At 37.5% G+C, this 13585-nt stretch overlaps 1 long non-coding RNA gene across 1 annotated transcript; it reads left to right on the forward strand.

The window, feature by feature from the left end:
- Window positions 1-5215: 5215 nt before the first annotated feature.
- Window positions 5216-8144, forward strand: LOC110699145. Its single transcript, XR_002506861.1, has 4 exons — window positions 5216-6279; window positions 6830-6902; window positions 7119-7200; window positions 7710-8144. It is a non-coding gene; the product is annotated as an uncharacterized LOC110699145 (long non-coding RNA).
- The last annotated feature ends 5441 nt before the right edge of the window (window positions 8145-13585 follow it).

A 13585-nucleotide genomic window follows, 5' to 3' on the forward strand; every position in this document is an offset into this window, starting at 1 on the left:
AAACAAACGAGTGAAGCTTGTTTAAACCTAAGACCAAACGAATCAAGAAACGCATCAGTTTCATTAAAATGTCTTTTGATACAATGTATAATTTTATTCTTACAAAAATATGGTATCTCTTCTCCTTTTGATAATATATATATATATATATATATATATATATATATATATATATATATATATATATATATATATATATATATATATATATATATATATATTCTTTTCACTTTAGTCTGAAATTGTATTATGTAATTCCTTTTCTTTTTATATTAATCATCAATTTTATTTGTAAGGGGTGAGGTTTGATGGTTTATTATTAATCAACTATGATTTATGAAAAATGTTGTTACGTAGGCCGAAGTTTGAATCTTTTCAATTGATGCTCCAATCTATCTTTAGATTTTGAAGAATTTACTAGATTTTGAGTTGAAATTATGTTGCAAATTAGAAACATTATTATTATGATTAGTTGTATGTAAAACAATGTTTACAAAATTTCTCTATTTGTGAACTTCATATTTGATTATTAAATGAACCTCATTCTGAATGTCAGTTAATAATCATGTGGATCTAATGCTTATATTAACAATGATGCTGTAAGAGCTTGGAGTAATGTGGAATTGGTCTAATTGGAGTAGTGACTAATGTTATGTGGGCATTTTTCTATTTTTTGTTAAATGACAATTATAGCATTATGAAGTTGGTAACCAAATTTTTGTCTTAATTACTTACTTAAATTGTAGTATGAGTTGTTTCTGTTTCAAATTTGATTTTGGATTCTTGTGCGTGTATAAAATCTGACTTCTTCGTGATTGGTGGTTATAGATTTCGGCTTCCACAGAAACCCCGACCACCACCACAACGGCACGACCAGCAAAAGACCTAGGAGGAAGAAGGTACTATATGTCTATATCTCGTATGGTCATTTAATGATATTGTTTGATGCACCCTCTGATGTAATGCACCATCGTTTTCATTTACTTATTGAAATAATTATTCTGTTTCATACACTGTGATGATCTAATATGTGATTTTTTTCAGCTTTTGTTAGATATATGCTGAACTTAAAGAGGGGGAAGCTCACTGATGAAGGAGATATATCTGAAAAAAGGTTTATGTTGTTGAATTTGGTCAGATAGCTTATTCTTTTTTCTAGAAAAAATTCACTACTCATACTTCTATATCTCTAAACTAGAGCTGGCTTCATTACGTGTAACCTTGAACCAGATGAGATCACTAAATGAGAATCTAAAGAGAATTATGGTATAACAATGGAGGTCACCGTCTTAAGGTAATATTATTTTAAATCAGACTCTGTCATTTGTTTTAGGTAAATTCGATTGGGTAACTATTAATTTTACTATAATTAAAGGGCAGTACTTCAATTTAAGGTTTTTGCTAAGTGGAAACGTGGCTGAGGTTTAGAGAATTAGGCGGAGCAAGATGGTACTTTGACCCACCAAAGGATCTTTATCCTCTATTGAAGTAGCTTATGAGCTTTTTTTCCCTTCATTGAAGAGGCTCATGTGGTGAAATGGTTTAGGGGTTTTAGTTCCAAATGTTTAGTGGATTGCATGTTTTAATAATCTTGATTATTAGTAATTAGGTCAATGGCATCATTAATTTTTTTTTACTAGCATGATTCTTCTAAATTGGATTATTGTATTGATAATCAAAGTGATTATATTTCAATAAGTTAATACCGCCTGCTAAGTAAATCAATTGTTCCAGCAATATTTTCAATTTATCACTATCGTTAGTTTTATCTAACATAATTGTATTGTCCTTCATTGACAAGGTTGCAAACTGCAAAGGGGCTCACTATTGAAGGTATACTTAAGAACTGGACTAAGCCGAAGCCAGTTATTATGGAAGCTTGTGATGAGAAGGAGGATAGAGAGGCCTTGATAGATCTCTTTGGGAAAGCGAGAGATGAATGGATGGAGAAGGATCTGGCTACATGGATTAGAGATAGGTAATCTTTGTTTCCATCATGATCAATGTGCATATATGTGTTGTACTGTACCTAAAAAAACCACTAATTAATCCTCTCATAATGAAATATGTTGTACTGTTTAAGACTTTCAACAATTCAATCCTTGTTTTTTTTTTTTTACAATAATTCAATCCCTATTGCTTTTAACACCATGCTCACTCAAGAGATATAAAAGAGCTATTTTGCATAGGATCTGTAGATGGACTGAAGTGGATGGTAATAAAAAGGGTTGTAGTCTCACAGAGATCTTTTTCATTCTACTATATCTCCATTATTCTTTGCTTTAATCTACTTATTTTACTTTTATTTGTGCTTTATCAATTTGACCTTTCAGAGGTAGATTTATATTTTACCCACATACATTAAGCCAATAAGGTATGCGAATTTGAATAAAATGGTTTCTTAAGCACAATGCACGTATCCTATGAACAGATTCAACACTATATACACTTAACTAAAAAGATTGTTATTTTAAAAAAAAAAAAAGAAAACAAAACCTATTTATTTATAGAGGGATAAACCTGGAAGCTTAGACAAGGTTTAGTGGTGACAAAAGTTGATGTTTTTGCTAGAATTTTATCACATTATAATCTTTAATTGCTACGGAACATACTCATGGGAATTCTAGACACTCTAAGAATGTTATACGAGTGATTGATAGAGTAATATTAACTGGAATGTTGCTTGCAATCCTTAATTTTTCTAAATTTGTATGTTATCGGCGGACTGTATCCTGGTGTTTCTAATGTTCTAAGATTTACAAGCTCAAAGATCTACATCGTTACCACTATGCGGCCTCTTGTTTGTCTTTCACTTTAAAGTTAACCATGAGTCTTTCTGGTGCAACAATTTTATATCTCTACCCAAGCAAAAATAGGAGCTGGTAGGAATACGTGTGATTTTCTACTGTGTTTTTTTTAGAGCTGATGAGAAGATTTTTTGTGTTTGGATGGATTAATTTTAGTGTTGTTTTAATAGTGCTTCATTTTGATGAATTTGTTGCATTAACAAGGATGTTCTATTGGTTGTGCTTGTATTTTTTGCCCTTTGTATGCAGCAGATTTTTTGAGTAAGTTGCTTTTTATGCGCGCACTTCGCCGAATTCTTGTTCCTCCGTTGTGAGTTTCTTTTGTTACCCTTGGCTTAGGTGTGCAGTGTGTAGGGGTGTTCAAATCCGGGTACCCGGGTTTTCGGGTACCCGAAACTCCGGGTAACTCCGGATACCCGGATCTTCAGGTAGTTTGAATTTTGTCCCATGTCCCGACCCAAATTTCTCGGGTCGGAACATAGGGTACCCGGGTATACTAACTTTCATTTTTATTAAAAATTATTAAAAAAAATAACGGAATTATTGAATTAATTTTCCCACTATAAACAAGTAAATAACAATTGTTAACAACTGTATCACACAATGTCTAAAAAAAGAAAAAAAAAAAAAAAAAACAACTATCACAATTAGCTACTGCTACTTCGTATATAGGGAAAAAAAAAAGAATTAAAGCATGTTTATAATATTTAACTTTTTAAAGTAGGCAAAACACCATTTGCAACTACAATTGAACAACATAGTTCAAATCCAATCCGAATCCGTACCCTATCAACGCTAGCCGCTTCTCCGTCCATTGTGTCTTCTTATCGTGGACTCTCAGTCGCTGCAATCAGAGATCTCTTGGCCGCCGCAGTTCGATTTGCTTGATGAAGGCTTTCTCTCACAAGTTGTGCCTTATTCTCTTAATGTTTGCTGTTAATTAGAGAGAGAAGGAGAGATAGAAAGAGGAAGAAGGATTGAAGGTCTGATTGATAATATGATATGAAGAAGTGAGGAACCACCGTGACAAAAAGATACTAGAGAAATAGTGAGTAGCTGCTATTTTTTTATGAGGGATTGAGGAAAATAAAACCCTAAGTGGCTAGGTGAGAAGTGGGCTGGGCTTTGTTCAACTGAGGAAGTTTTTTTTTTTTATGTTATTAATTTACTTTCGGGTATCCGGGTATCCGCAAAAAATAAATTGCGGCCCATGACCTGACCCGCGAACAGGCTATTTTGCCGGGTCGGGTACCCGTCACGTAAAAAAGAAAAAAAATGTGAATTACCCGTCGGGTTTTTTGCGGGTCATCGGGTTGTCGGGTCGGGATTTTTTGAACACTCCTAGCAGTGTGTTTCGCCTTCTGTCCAGAAAATGATCCTGCATTTTCCCTTAGAAAAGTCTTATATTCCCTACCGATTTACCTCTCCTATTTCTCTTAGTTAAGAAATCTTTTCTTGCCGATTGCAGGTTATGGATTCAAAACCAAGCAAAGTTTGCATTGCTTTCCAGCCTCCTCTAAATCATATAACGGACTTCCTTTAGCTACCAAACCCCACTTATGAACTTGTAGGCATAGCTAAGAATAGTGTATATGTGTGTGTGTGTGAGGGCTGGCATCAGGCAACCTAGGTTTGTGTGGTTTGGTGGGAAGCTGACATAGTGGAGCAGGTATGTAAAAGTGCAACTCATTAGTAACTGATACGCCGTTTTAGAGTTCGTGTGGCTGCTTTAACTTCTGATAGGCTTAAAATGTATCAGCTTTGTGTAAAGCTAGGCATAAGTGGATAGAGGTTTTAGAAGAAAAGAAGGGGTCTACCTGGTCCTAATGTACAAGGAAATATGGATACAAGGCCACCTGTTGTCAACGCTCATGTTTCAATTGACTGTGTTGGCTTCTTAGAAATGGTTGCACGTAAAACTGGTGTAATTGTCACTTCAGCTGAAATTGCTTCAGTTGAAGGACATAGTTTTATTGCTTAGGTTATGGTCGACTGTGCTAATACAAGATGTGGTCTGGAATGTATTTTTAGTGAGCCATCTTCTGAGGCTTCTGTTGCTAAGCAAAAGCTTAAGGCTGCAAAGAAAGAAGGGTGTTATTTACACACCAATACAACTAGAGATTGTTGATGCAAATTCTGGTGTTGCGCCGGAGAGTGAATTTGATATAGATTCATAAGATTTACTCACATAGCTGCATACATAGGCACCCTTAATGACAATCGTGTGTTTGATATAGCTTGGTTTGAATCTTTAGAAACCATGTGAGTAAGTCTTATTTTGGATATGTGAGTAAATCTTATTTGAATAAGTAGTCACTCTTTTATATCGCTAACAGTGTTCGCCTTTTGGATTACACAAGTACTCTTTACTTAGGCAGAATAAATTGATTTGTTCCAGTGTACACGATTCTCAGTTTTTACTTTACACCTTGAGTTATCCTGTAGTTTGCATTGACTTTTAAGTCTTATACACACTTCAAGGAGCAGGGCTATATAGGGTGGGAATTCTCCCAATTAATCTGTCCATGTTTGTTTAATTATTCAGATTAAGGGTTTGAGAGAAACCCCAATCTATCTAATGAAGGCAATGTCCATCACAATAAGAAGTAAATAAAGTGTTCAAGTTGAACACCTTGCTCGCTGCTCCAGGCCTCCAGTTGGTTATCTCCATTCTCCCGTGAGCTTATTTTTGTATCCTAGCAGTTTCTCTCTGCTCCAGTGCTCCCTCACGTGGCTGCTTTTTCTCCCCCTTCTCTTTCTCCTTACTCGATTGAGGCCGGCGTTTGTTGTTTTCTTCTTTCTATTTAATTGTTGTGTGTGTGAGTAAAGTATGAGGCAGTAACCTAACTGTAGCTTTCCAGATACTAGGGGCTTGCCCGCGGATCAATTTTTCACTACAGCCAGGGGTGTGTGAACTGTGAAGAGGTGTTACTTTCCTTTTTGAATTTGATATGATGACTTGTTTTTTTTGGACAAGCAGTTAGCAGATTTAATTTCTTAATTGTTGGGAAGTTGCACAAGCCTATATATGTCATTGCTGGGTTTATTTTATCTTGATAATTGTGTTTTGGATATATTTGTGTCAGGGAATTCTCCAATAACAAGGCAAGCTTCTTAAAAAGAAGAGATTTATGCCATCATCTCTGACATCAAATTCTCATCGCTTGTTGACGGCACTTTTGGACTCAAGGCATAAAAAGGTCTACAAGGTTAAGAACTGTATAACTGACGTTGATCTTGAGAAGGAGAAGGAGCAAAAAGAAAAGGTAATTGGTATCATTGAAAAGCTTTTACTTATAAACTGTATGGTTGTGCACATGTTAAAAATATGTATTTGCAGGCCGAAAGTCAGACTATCAAAGTCAATTCGATTCTAAACAAGAAGCAAGAGAGAGTGAATCGGATGTACAAAAAATCATCAGATTGAGGACGACAACTTTCTCCTGGATTGTTAGAGGACGCACTTGAAGAGGTTCTTTCTCAATCTCCTCTGTCTATAATGTACCAACATATGATGTTAAATAATATTAATGGTGGAGGAGGACACACTTGGCTTATTTGTACAAACATTAACATCTTAGAATCACTTCCTGTAGAATACATAGAGCATAATGCAAAATGAGAGCAATATCAAGATCATCTTATAAAGAAATTACTCCAATGAAATCTCTAGACAAAGTCAAGTATTTGAATGAAATTAGATAGCAAAAATAGGCTAAAGACAATAACATGTTAAGGATCATTGAGAATAAAAAGGGGATATAAAGGAGAGCACCACAATTATGCTTTTCTGCATCTTATTACATTCTTGTGATTTAATATTTTCCCTAATGCTCGTTAACAAAACAAAAAAATTGACATATACTCTGCAAAAATTCCATAGCTGAAATTTGCTATAGTTTGCAGAAACCCGTTCACTGAACACCACAGCTCACCAAGCAATTATGTTGCTACTCATAATTATTACTTCATCCTATATCCTGTATTTTTTCCCCTTTTGTTATAATTTTTTACTTCTTCAGGACATTTGCAAAACCTTAAATACGATGAGGGAGATTGCTGTAAAATGAAGAAACACTCAATGCATCTCAAGAGGTAATTTCTCCCCCCGAAAAATAAAGCTTGCCAAGTTTTACTCTTCAATTAATTTTTTCAATAATTTTAGAATTGTTCTCTTAACTGGTTTCCTTTATGGTTTTTTTTTTTCCTAATCAACTTTTTTATAAACTACTAATGTGATTATACGTTATTTTAAATTTAATCAAGTTTGTAAACTATTGTACTAATTTGCTTTTATTAACACACAATTAGGCTACTAAACTTTTATTGAGTTTCGAAGGTAGTCTGTCAACGGAGATTGTCCTTATCCAATCGCCCTGATTGCACCACTTAGGTAACCTCTTTTTTCTATTTTCTTAATTTTGGGGTTTCCAAGTGTTTTGAGACTTTTTTCCCCCAATTTAATATGTGTTATTTAGTGACTGGAACAATATTTTGTCTGGTTTATTTAGATTCCCTTGGGTTTATATTATTTACAAATTATTCCTTATGGTTCTAATTCGGTTTTACTGGGTTTATTTCGGTTGATAAAAGCTTAATTTTGAATTGTTTTATTTTTGTACTTTTACAAAAATATATAATTTAGTCATTCATGGTTCATTTTCATTTTCTCGATCTTAACTCTTCAATCCACAAGAAGAGTTAATTGGATTCTGATGCAATTTCTATAGTTTTTGGTCAAATATATAGGCTCTGTTTGGTAAATAGCTTATCGGGGGTATATTAGCTTATTTGACTAACTTTAGCTGGAAAATGAACTGCCCTAGAAATAATTGGTTATAACCATGGTAAAGCAACATAGATGTTTGGCGTGATATCAATATGAATGAATGATTTTTGCAGGAGGAAAAGATGGTTCAAAAGGCAGAGAAGCTCACAAAAGAGGATAAGGAGTAGAGATATGCAATTGCCACCAAGAACCAAGCTGATTCTCAGAAGCGGCTGAAGGAGTTGGGAGAAAAAATCCCCGATGTAGTAAAGGAGAAAGTTCAAACCAAACTAAAAGACCTCAAGGGATGCTATGGAAGGTGGCATTACTTAGAAAATTAAGGATGCCATAGCTATAGTAAACCAGGAAGTAATGTAGATGGGGCAATCTTTGTACAGTCAACCAGGAGTAGTTGGGGCACGTTCTACAATGAGAACTCCTGCTGATTCGACTGAATCTACTAGCCAGTACAAATGATACCGATAAATGCTAATATCTCAGCAGCGACAGAACATCGATTTTGGGTTCCTTGGTACGCCAGTTACCCCTATAAGCAATTTGACATGATTAAGTAGTCGATTTGATTACGACAGCAAATAAGTGATCGACCTGATGAAAGATCGTCTCACTTAGCTTAAAGCGCCTAAGCATTGGCTCAAAAGCAGAAAAGGCACTGACGTATAAGTTCAAAGCAACGAAAGCGCCGACGTACAGGCATAGCGGAAGCAAAGTTCGAGCGAGCTTTAAAGATTGACAAGCGTTGTTCTTCGGTAATTTTCTTCGGAATATTATCGCAACAACTGAGGATGACTTCAAGTAAAGTTATTTTCGACAGCTTTCGCTAAGATTGTGGAGGTTGTCACTAAAGATTTGAGAAGATAGCACGAGATGGGCGGTTTTCAACGGCATTCGCTAAGATTGTGGAAGTTGTCACCAAAGATTTGAGAAGATAGCACGAGATGGGCGGTCTTCGACGGCGTTCGCTAAGTTTGTGGAAGTGTCACCAAAGATTTGAGAAGATAGCACGAGATGGGCGGTTTTCGACGGCGTTCGCTAAGATTGTGGAAGTTGTCACCCAAGATTTGAGGAGATAACACGAGATGGGCGGTCTTCGACGGCATTCGCTGAGATTGTGGAGGTTGTCACCTAAGGCTTGAGAAGATAGCATGAGATGGGCGGTCTTCGACGGCGTTCGCTAGGATTGTGGAGGTTGTCACCAAGATATGAGAAGAGCGGTTCATGATGAGGCGGTCTTCGACGACTTTTGCTATGATTGGAAAGGTTGTCACTATGATTCAAGAAAAGGCTCAAGATGTAGCAACATTGATCGACGGCGTTCCCTAGATTGCGGAAAATCATCAAAACAAACAGCAAGATGGCGTTCCCTAGATTGTGGAGAGTTGTCACAAACAACTGAGGATTGTTTCAAGAGAAGCAATCTTCGATAGTATTCCCTTGGATGTGGGGTATTATCAATGCGGATGGGGATTGTTTCAAGAGAAGCAATCTTCGGTAGTATTCCCTTGGACGTGGAATATTATCAAAGCGGAGGAGGATCGTTTTAGGAGAAGCAATCTTCTAATTTGGAAGCAGTTACAGGCGTAGCAGTTTTCAAGCGGGATGGCATTCTCTAGCTTGCAGAAGGTCATCAAAACAACAGTAAAGCGGCAGCGAATCGGTTACTTTCAGAGACGTGTGCTCGACGGTGCATGATACGCGTTTCTTAACTCTTTTATCTGTTTAACTAACGATAGTTTTGCAGATATCGGCGTTACAAGACTGATATAGGATCGCAGAACATTCTGAATCATTCTCCGTCCCTATCGCTACTTTGGCTTTCGTTTTTCGAAACTCGCGTTTCTCCAAACTCAGTCAAAGTGGGGGCTTCTGTAGACACCCATTTGTGTCTCCCCAAAACCAAACCCAGTGAAGAGTACCTTTCACGTCGAATCATAATCGAATGAAGCGAAAGTGTGGAAAGTCTAGTCTTGCGGAAAGTTTTATTTTCTTTTCTCTTCTCTTTGTTTTTGAAAACTTATTTTTAAGAAAACAGCCAATCCAGTTTGGTTGGTCCGTGATATGGGTCCAATAGTAGTGTAGTTGGATGGGGCCTGCAAAGACTTTTCCAACGATATATTATAAGCCCAATTCCGATGAATATTGAGGAAGTTATGACCAATTTACTAAACTGGGCCCGGTTTGAGCTTTATATACGGCCCAATGATCTAGGGGAGGGCCTAATATGATTTATCATTTCTAATGCAATTAGGAATGGTTTTGGTCTTCTAGAATCTTCTAGAAGGTTCTTTTCATTCCTAATTCAATTAGCATTGATAAATTGACTTTTGTTGACTTTTCAGAGTTTTAATCAAAATCAAATAGTACTTTCGAGGAAATTATATAATTTTATCCTCCAGTACGGCAAACTTATCTGATTTTCGAAAACGCGTTAAATTTAAGCTTGGCGTCTGACCCCAGGCCTTGGCGCTTGGAACTAGGCCTGGCGCTAGCCATTGGTGCCTGGCGCTAGTGTTGGTGCCTGGCGCCAGCTAGCCAGGGTTGGCGCCAGCTCTGTTTTTTTATGCGTCAGACTCTGTTTTGTTTATTTTATCTTTTTGGCTGATTTTCTGTATAAATATCGTATTAAAAACTCCGTTTTCAATAATCTACATGCACCTACAATCAGTTTTCATTCGCAATCATTAATTCTCTAATTCTCTCTTAATCATTCACCAATTCTCATGATCTACAATCAATTTTAATTAGCATTCATTCATCGTTCTTTCTTTAAACTTTGTTTTCATATACAAAATTCCGCATTCACAAGATCTAGAAACACCTAGCCATATTCGAAGTTGCCTTCGCCCTAGATGTGAAAGGTTTAATTTCTGAGGGTTTGGTCCCAAATCTCTATTTCAATTATTTAGTTTAATTGTTTGTTTTATTATTTTCTTTGAAGTTACTAACGTGTGTATTTTATTATTAGAAAGAGGTACGAGGCATCAAAGTAAGTACTTTAATTGATTTTTATTGATGTTATGATGTAGAAATCATGTTTATATTGTTATTATGATATTCCTAGTATCATGTCTAGGGTAATTTTAATATTAAATATGCTTATTATGATTCCTGTGATGTTTCCTACTCTCTTCCTAATATTTATTCATGTTAGTATCATGTTAGGGTTAAAGATTTGATTTTTATTGCTTAGTGACATGGTAGGGTTTGTTATTAATCTTATTAGTATCATGCCTAGGATCTTGCTATGTTTATTATGCTTTAACATGATTTTTTATTATGATTTCATGATTATAATTGTTATGATTTATGATGATATTATTATTATTATTATTATTATTATTATTATTATTATTATTATGATTAATATTATTGTTATTATGATGATTATTATTATTCATGATATTGATTATTATTATGTTGCTTGATTATTTGTTTATTGCTTGATCACCTTTATTGCATGTTTAAAGGGAATTCGTACTTGTAATCATGCTTAATAAGATAATTAATAATCTTGTTTAGGGTTAATGTGATTATATTTCTAGTGATCGCTAATAATAGTTTATTTGTGCATTAATATTCAACCAACATAGATAAACAGGTTTAGGGTTAATCCTATTGATTTCATGTTAGTCAGAAAGCGCACATGAATACAATCAGAATAAAGTAGAGGCCTATTATTAGGGCAGGTTCAATCTCTTTTAGGTTGGATTTGTACCTTCATCCCCGAACCCTTATTTGGTTCTAGACCTTATGGAGTTGACGATCTCTTGGATCGTTAAGGGGTGTAACATTCACCTCGTGGACGGTTTACAAGTTCCTAAAAAACTTGTTGGCGACTCTTTTGCTCTATCTTCTTCCCTTTTGGACGCCACCGTACTTTAGTATATGATCACAGTGGGGTTCAAGCTAGTGGGATTTAAAGGCTTGAAATTATTCCCTACACGGTTCGATTCTTTTTCGGTTCAGTTTGATTTCAGTTCGGTTTAAAACTGGTTCGGCTTGTTAACGGGTTCGGTTCTTATACGGTTTGACATTATTCGAATCGGTTCGGTTTCGGTTTTACTTAAATACGGTTCTGGTCGGTTTTCGGTATTACAAAATCGGTTTTTAATCGGTTCGGTTCTCATTTGGGTCGGTTGGTTTCGGACAGTTAAACGGTTTCGGTTTGAAATTTGAAAGCACTAGGTATTACGTATTGTCATTACGAGACTTAACCACACTTAACTAACGTGTTATAATTTTGCCAATTATTGACAAATGCAAATGCACACTATTTTAAACACACCAATTGTTTCGGGGTTTTCTGATGTCCTGCGGGAGAGTTACAATTCCGAGACTGGAACCGGACGCCTGTACCTGCAAAACAACGGAGACTCCTGGTGGTGGGAGCTCCGCCTCCGACGGTCAAGTTAGTACTTGATTAAGGAGTAATTAATGCGGAAATTAAAGTGATTGGTTCTCTCTAGGTGAGAGTGTTTAATGTAGGTAATCTGCTTTGTTAGCGTGATCATCCTGTTATCTCTGTGTGATCTCTGTAATCCCTCCTTAATGAGGATTAAGGGAGGTATTTATAACCTTGGGAAACGTGTCAATCCTAGGTTTAGGTTAACCTAGGGCTGATTGGGCTTCCCTCGGAAGTTGGGCCTGGGTGGCCGGTTATCCCAGGTGTCATGGGAAGGACACATGTCATGTCGTAATTGGTCCAAGGTGGACGGATCATTGCTTGACACGTGGCAGGCTCCTATTGGCCCATGTGATGGACACATGGCGGAACCTGATTGGTCCACTTGTCAGATGGTGATTGGTAGGAGCAAAATCCCCTAATCATTTGCCCCTCATAGGTGGCACGTGACTGGTCACGTGTTACCTGTGACAGGTGTCGAACTGTAACAGGCGACGGCCTGCTACAGGTGTCACTCAGCGAAGGGCCGAGAGATTCTCCCGCCCAAATTTTGAATTCTGGAAGTGACCCTTTGCCTTCTCACTTCGCCTATATAAAGGAGTGTTGACTTGAGTCATTTTCACACTTGAGAACTTTGTGAGAGAACATTCGGACCCCTGAACTTGCTCTGACATTTTGGACCTTTTCTACCTACCGCCTGTTCTGACAAGCCGACTGCACAGGATTTTCAGCACTTCATCAATCGTCACTCGTTCAGGTAACTGTCGGTTCTCTTACTCTTAATTTTCTTTTTATTTTTTGAAATGGCACCACGGAAGCACACGACACGACCTAGGTTAGTGATCAGCCGGTCACCGGGGACGGCTGAATCTAGGACTAGGAGTGTCGCCTGCCCTTTTCCGGACCCATCTTTTCCCTTTATACAAAGTCCGACTGTATCTGTGTCTATGTAGAGCAGGATGGCCAGAACAAAAAAGACTGCTAGGATCTCAAATTCAGACGGCTCCTCCCACAGGATGCCGATTAGTGAAACATCTGACCAGGCGCCAGATGTGGAAGTGAAACAAAGCGGCTTGAAAGCCGGCAGTTCTGAGGGAGGAGTCAAAGTGACCCCTTCCCATTTTACAGTTGACAATTCTACATTCTCTCCTGCTCCTTTTAAAGGAGAGGAGGCGGGCCCCTCCGGGAGAGGGGAGGAGTCGTCCTCTTTGGACTCGTCAGAGGACGATTCCGAGTCTAGCTCTTCTGGCCATGCTTCTCTGGACACAGAAGAGAAAAACAGTCGCCTGCAAGAGGCGAGGCTTTCTCACGCAGTTGAGAAGGGGGACAATTGGGCGGAGCCACCCGCCTCTTACCGAGAGCAAAATACCCCCTACTACTGCACGGTACCTCGGGGCCGGATCACAGCCATGCAAGAGAAAGTGGAGAGCTTTATCGCAAACCACACAATGGGCCCCGTCTTTTTAGTGTTCGTGCCGGATCCAGAAGACACAGTCGTATGGCCGGCTGGTACCAGTTATGATAGCGCCTGCTTTGGCTGCTACGAGGCGGCCATCAAGGCTGGGCTGCGCTTCCCATTACATCCGG

This window comes from Chenopodium quinoa, unplaced genomic scaffold (genome assembly GCF_001683475.1).
Source record: "Chenopodium quinoa cultivar QQ74 unplaced genomic scaffold, ASM168347v1, whole genome shotgun sequence".
In the NCBI taxonomy this organism is placed as follows: domain Eukaryota; kingdom Viridiplantae; phylum Streptophyta; class Magnoliopsida; order Caryophyllales; family Amaranthaceae; genus Chenopodium; species Chenopodium quinoa.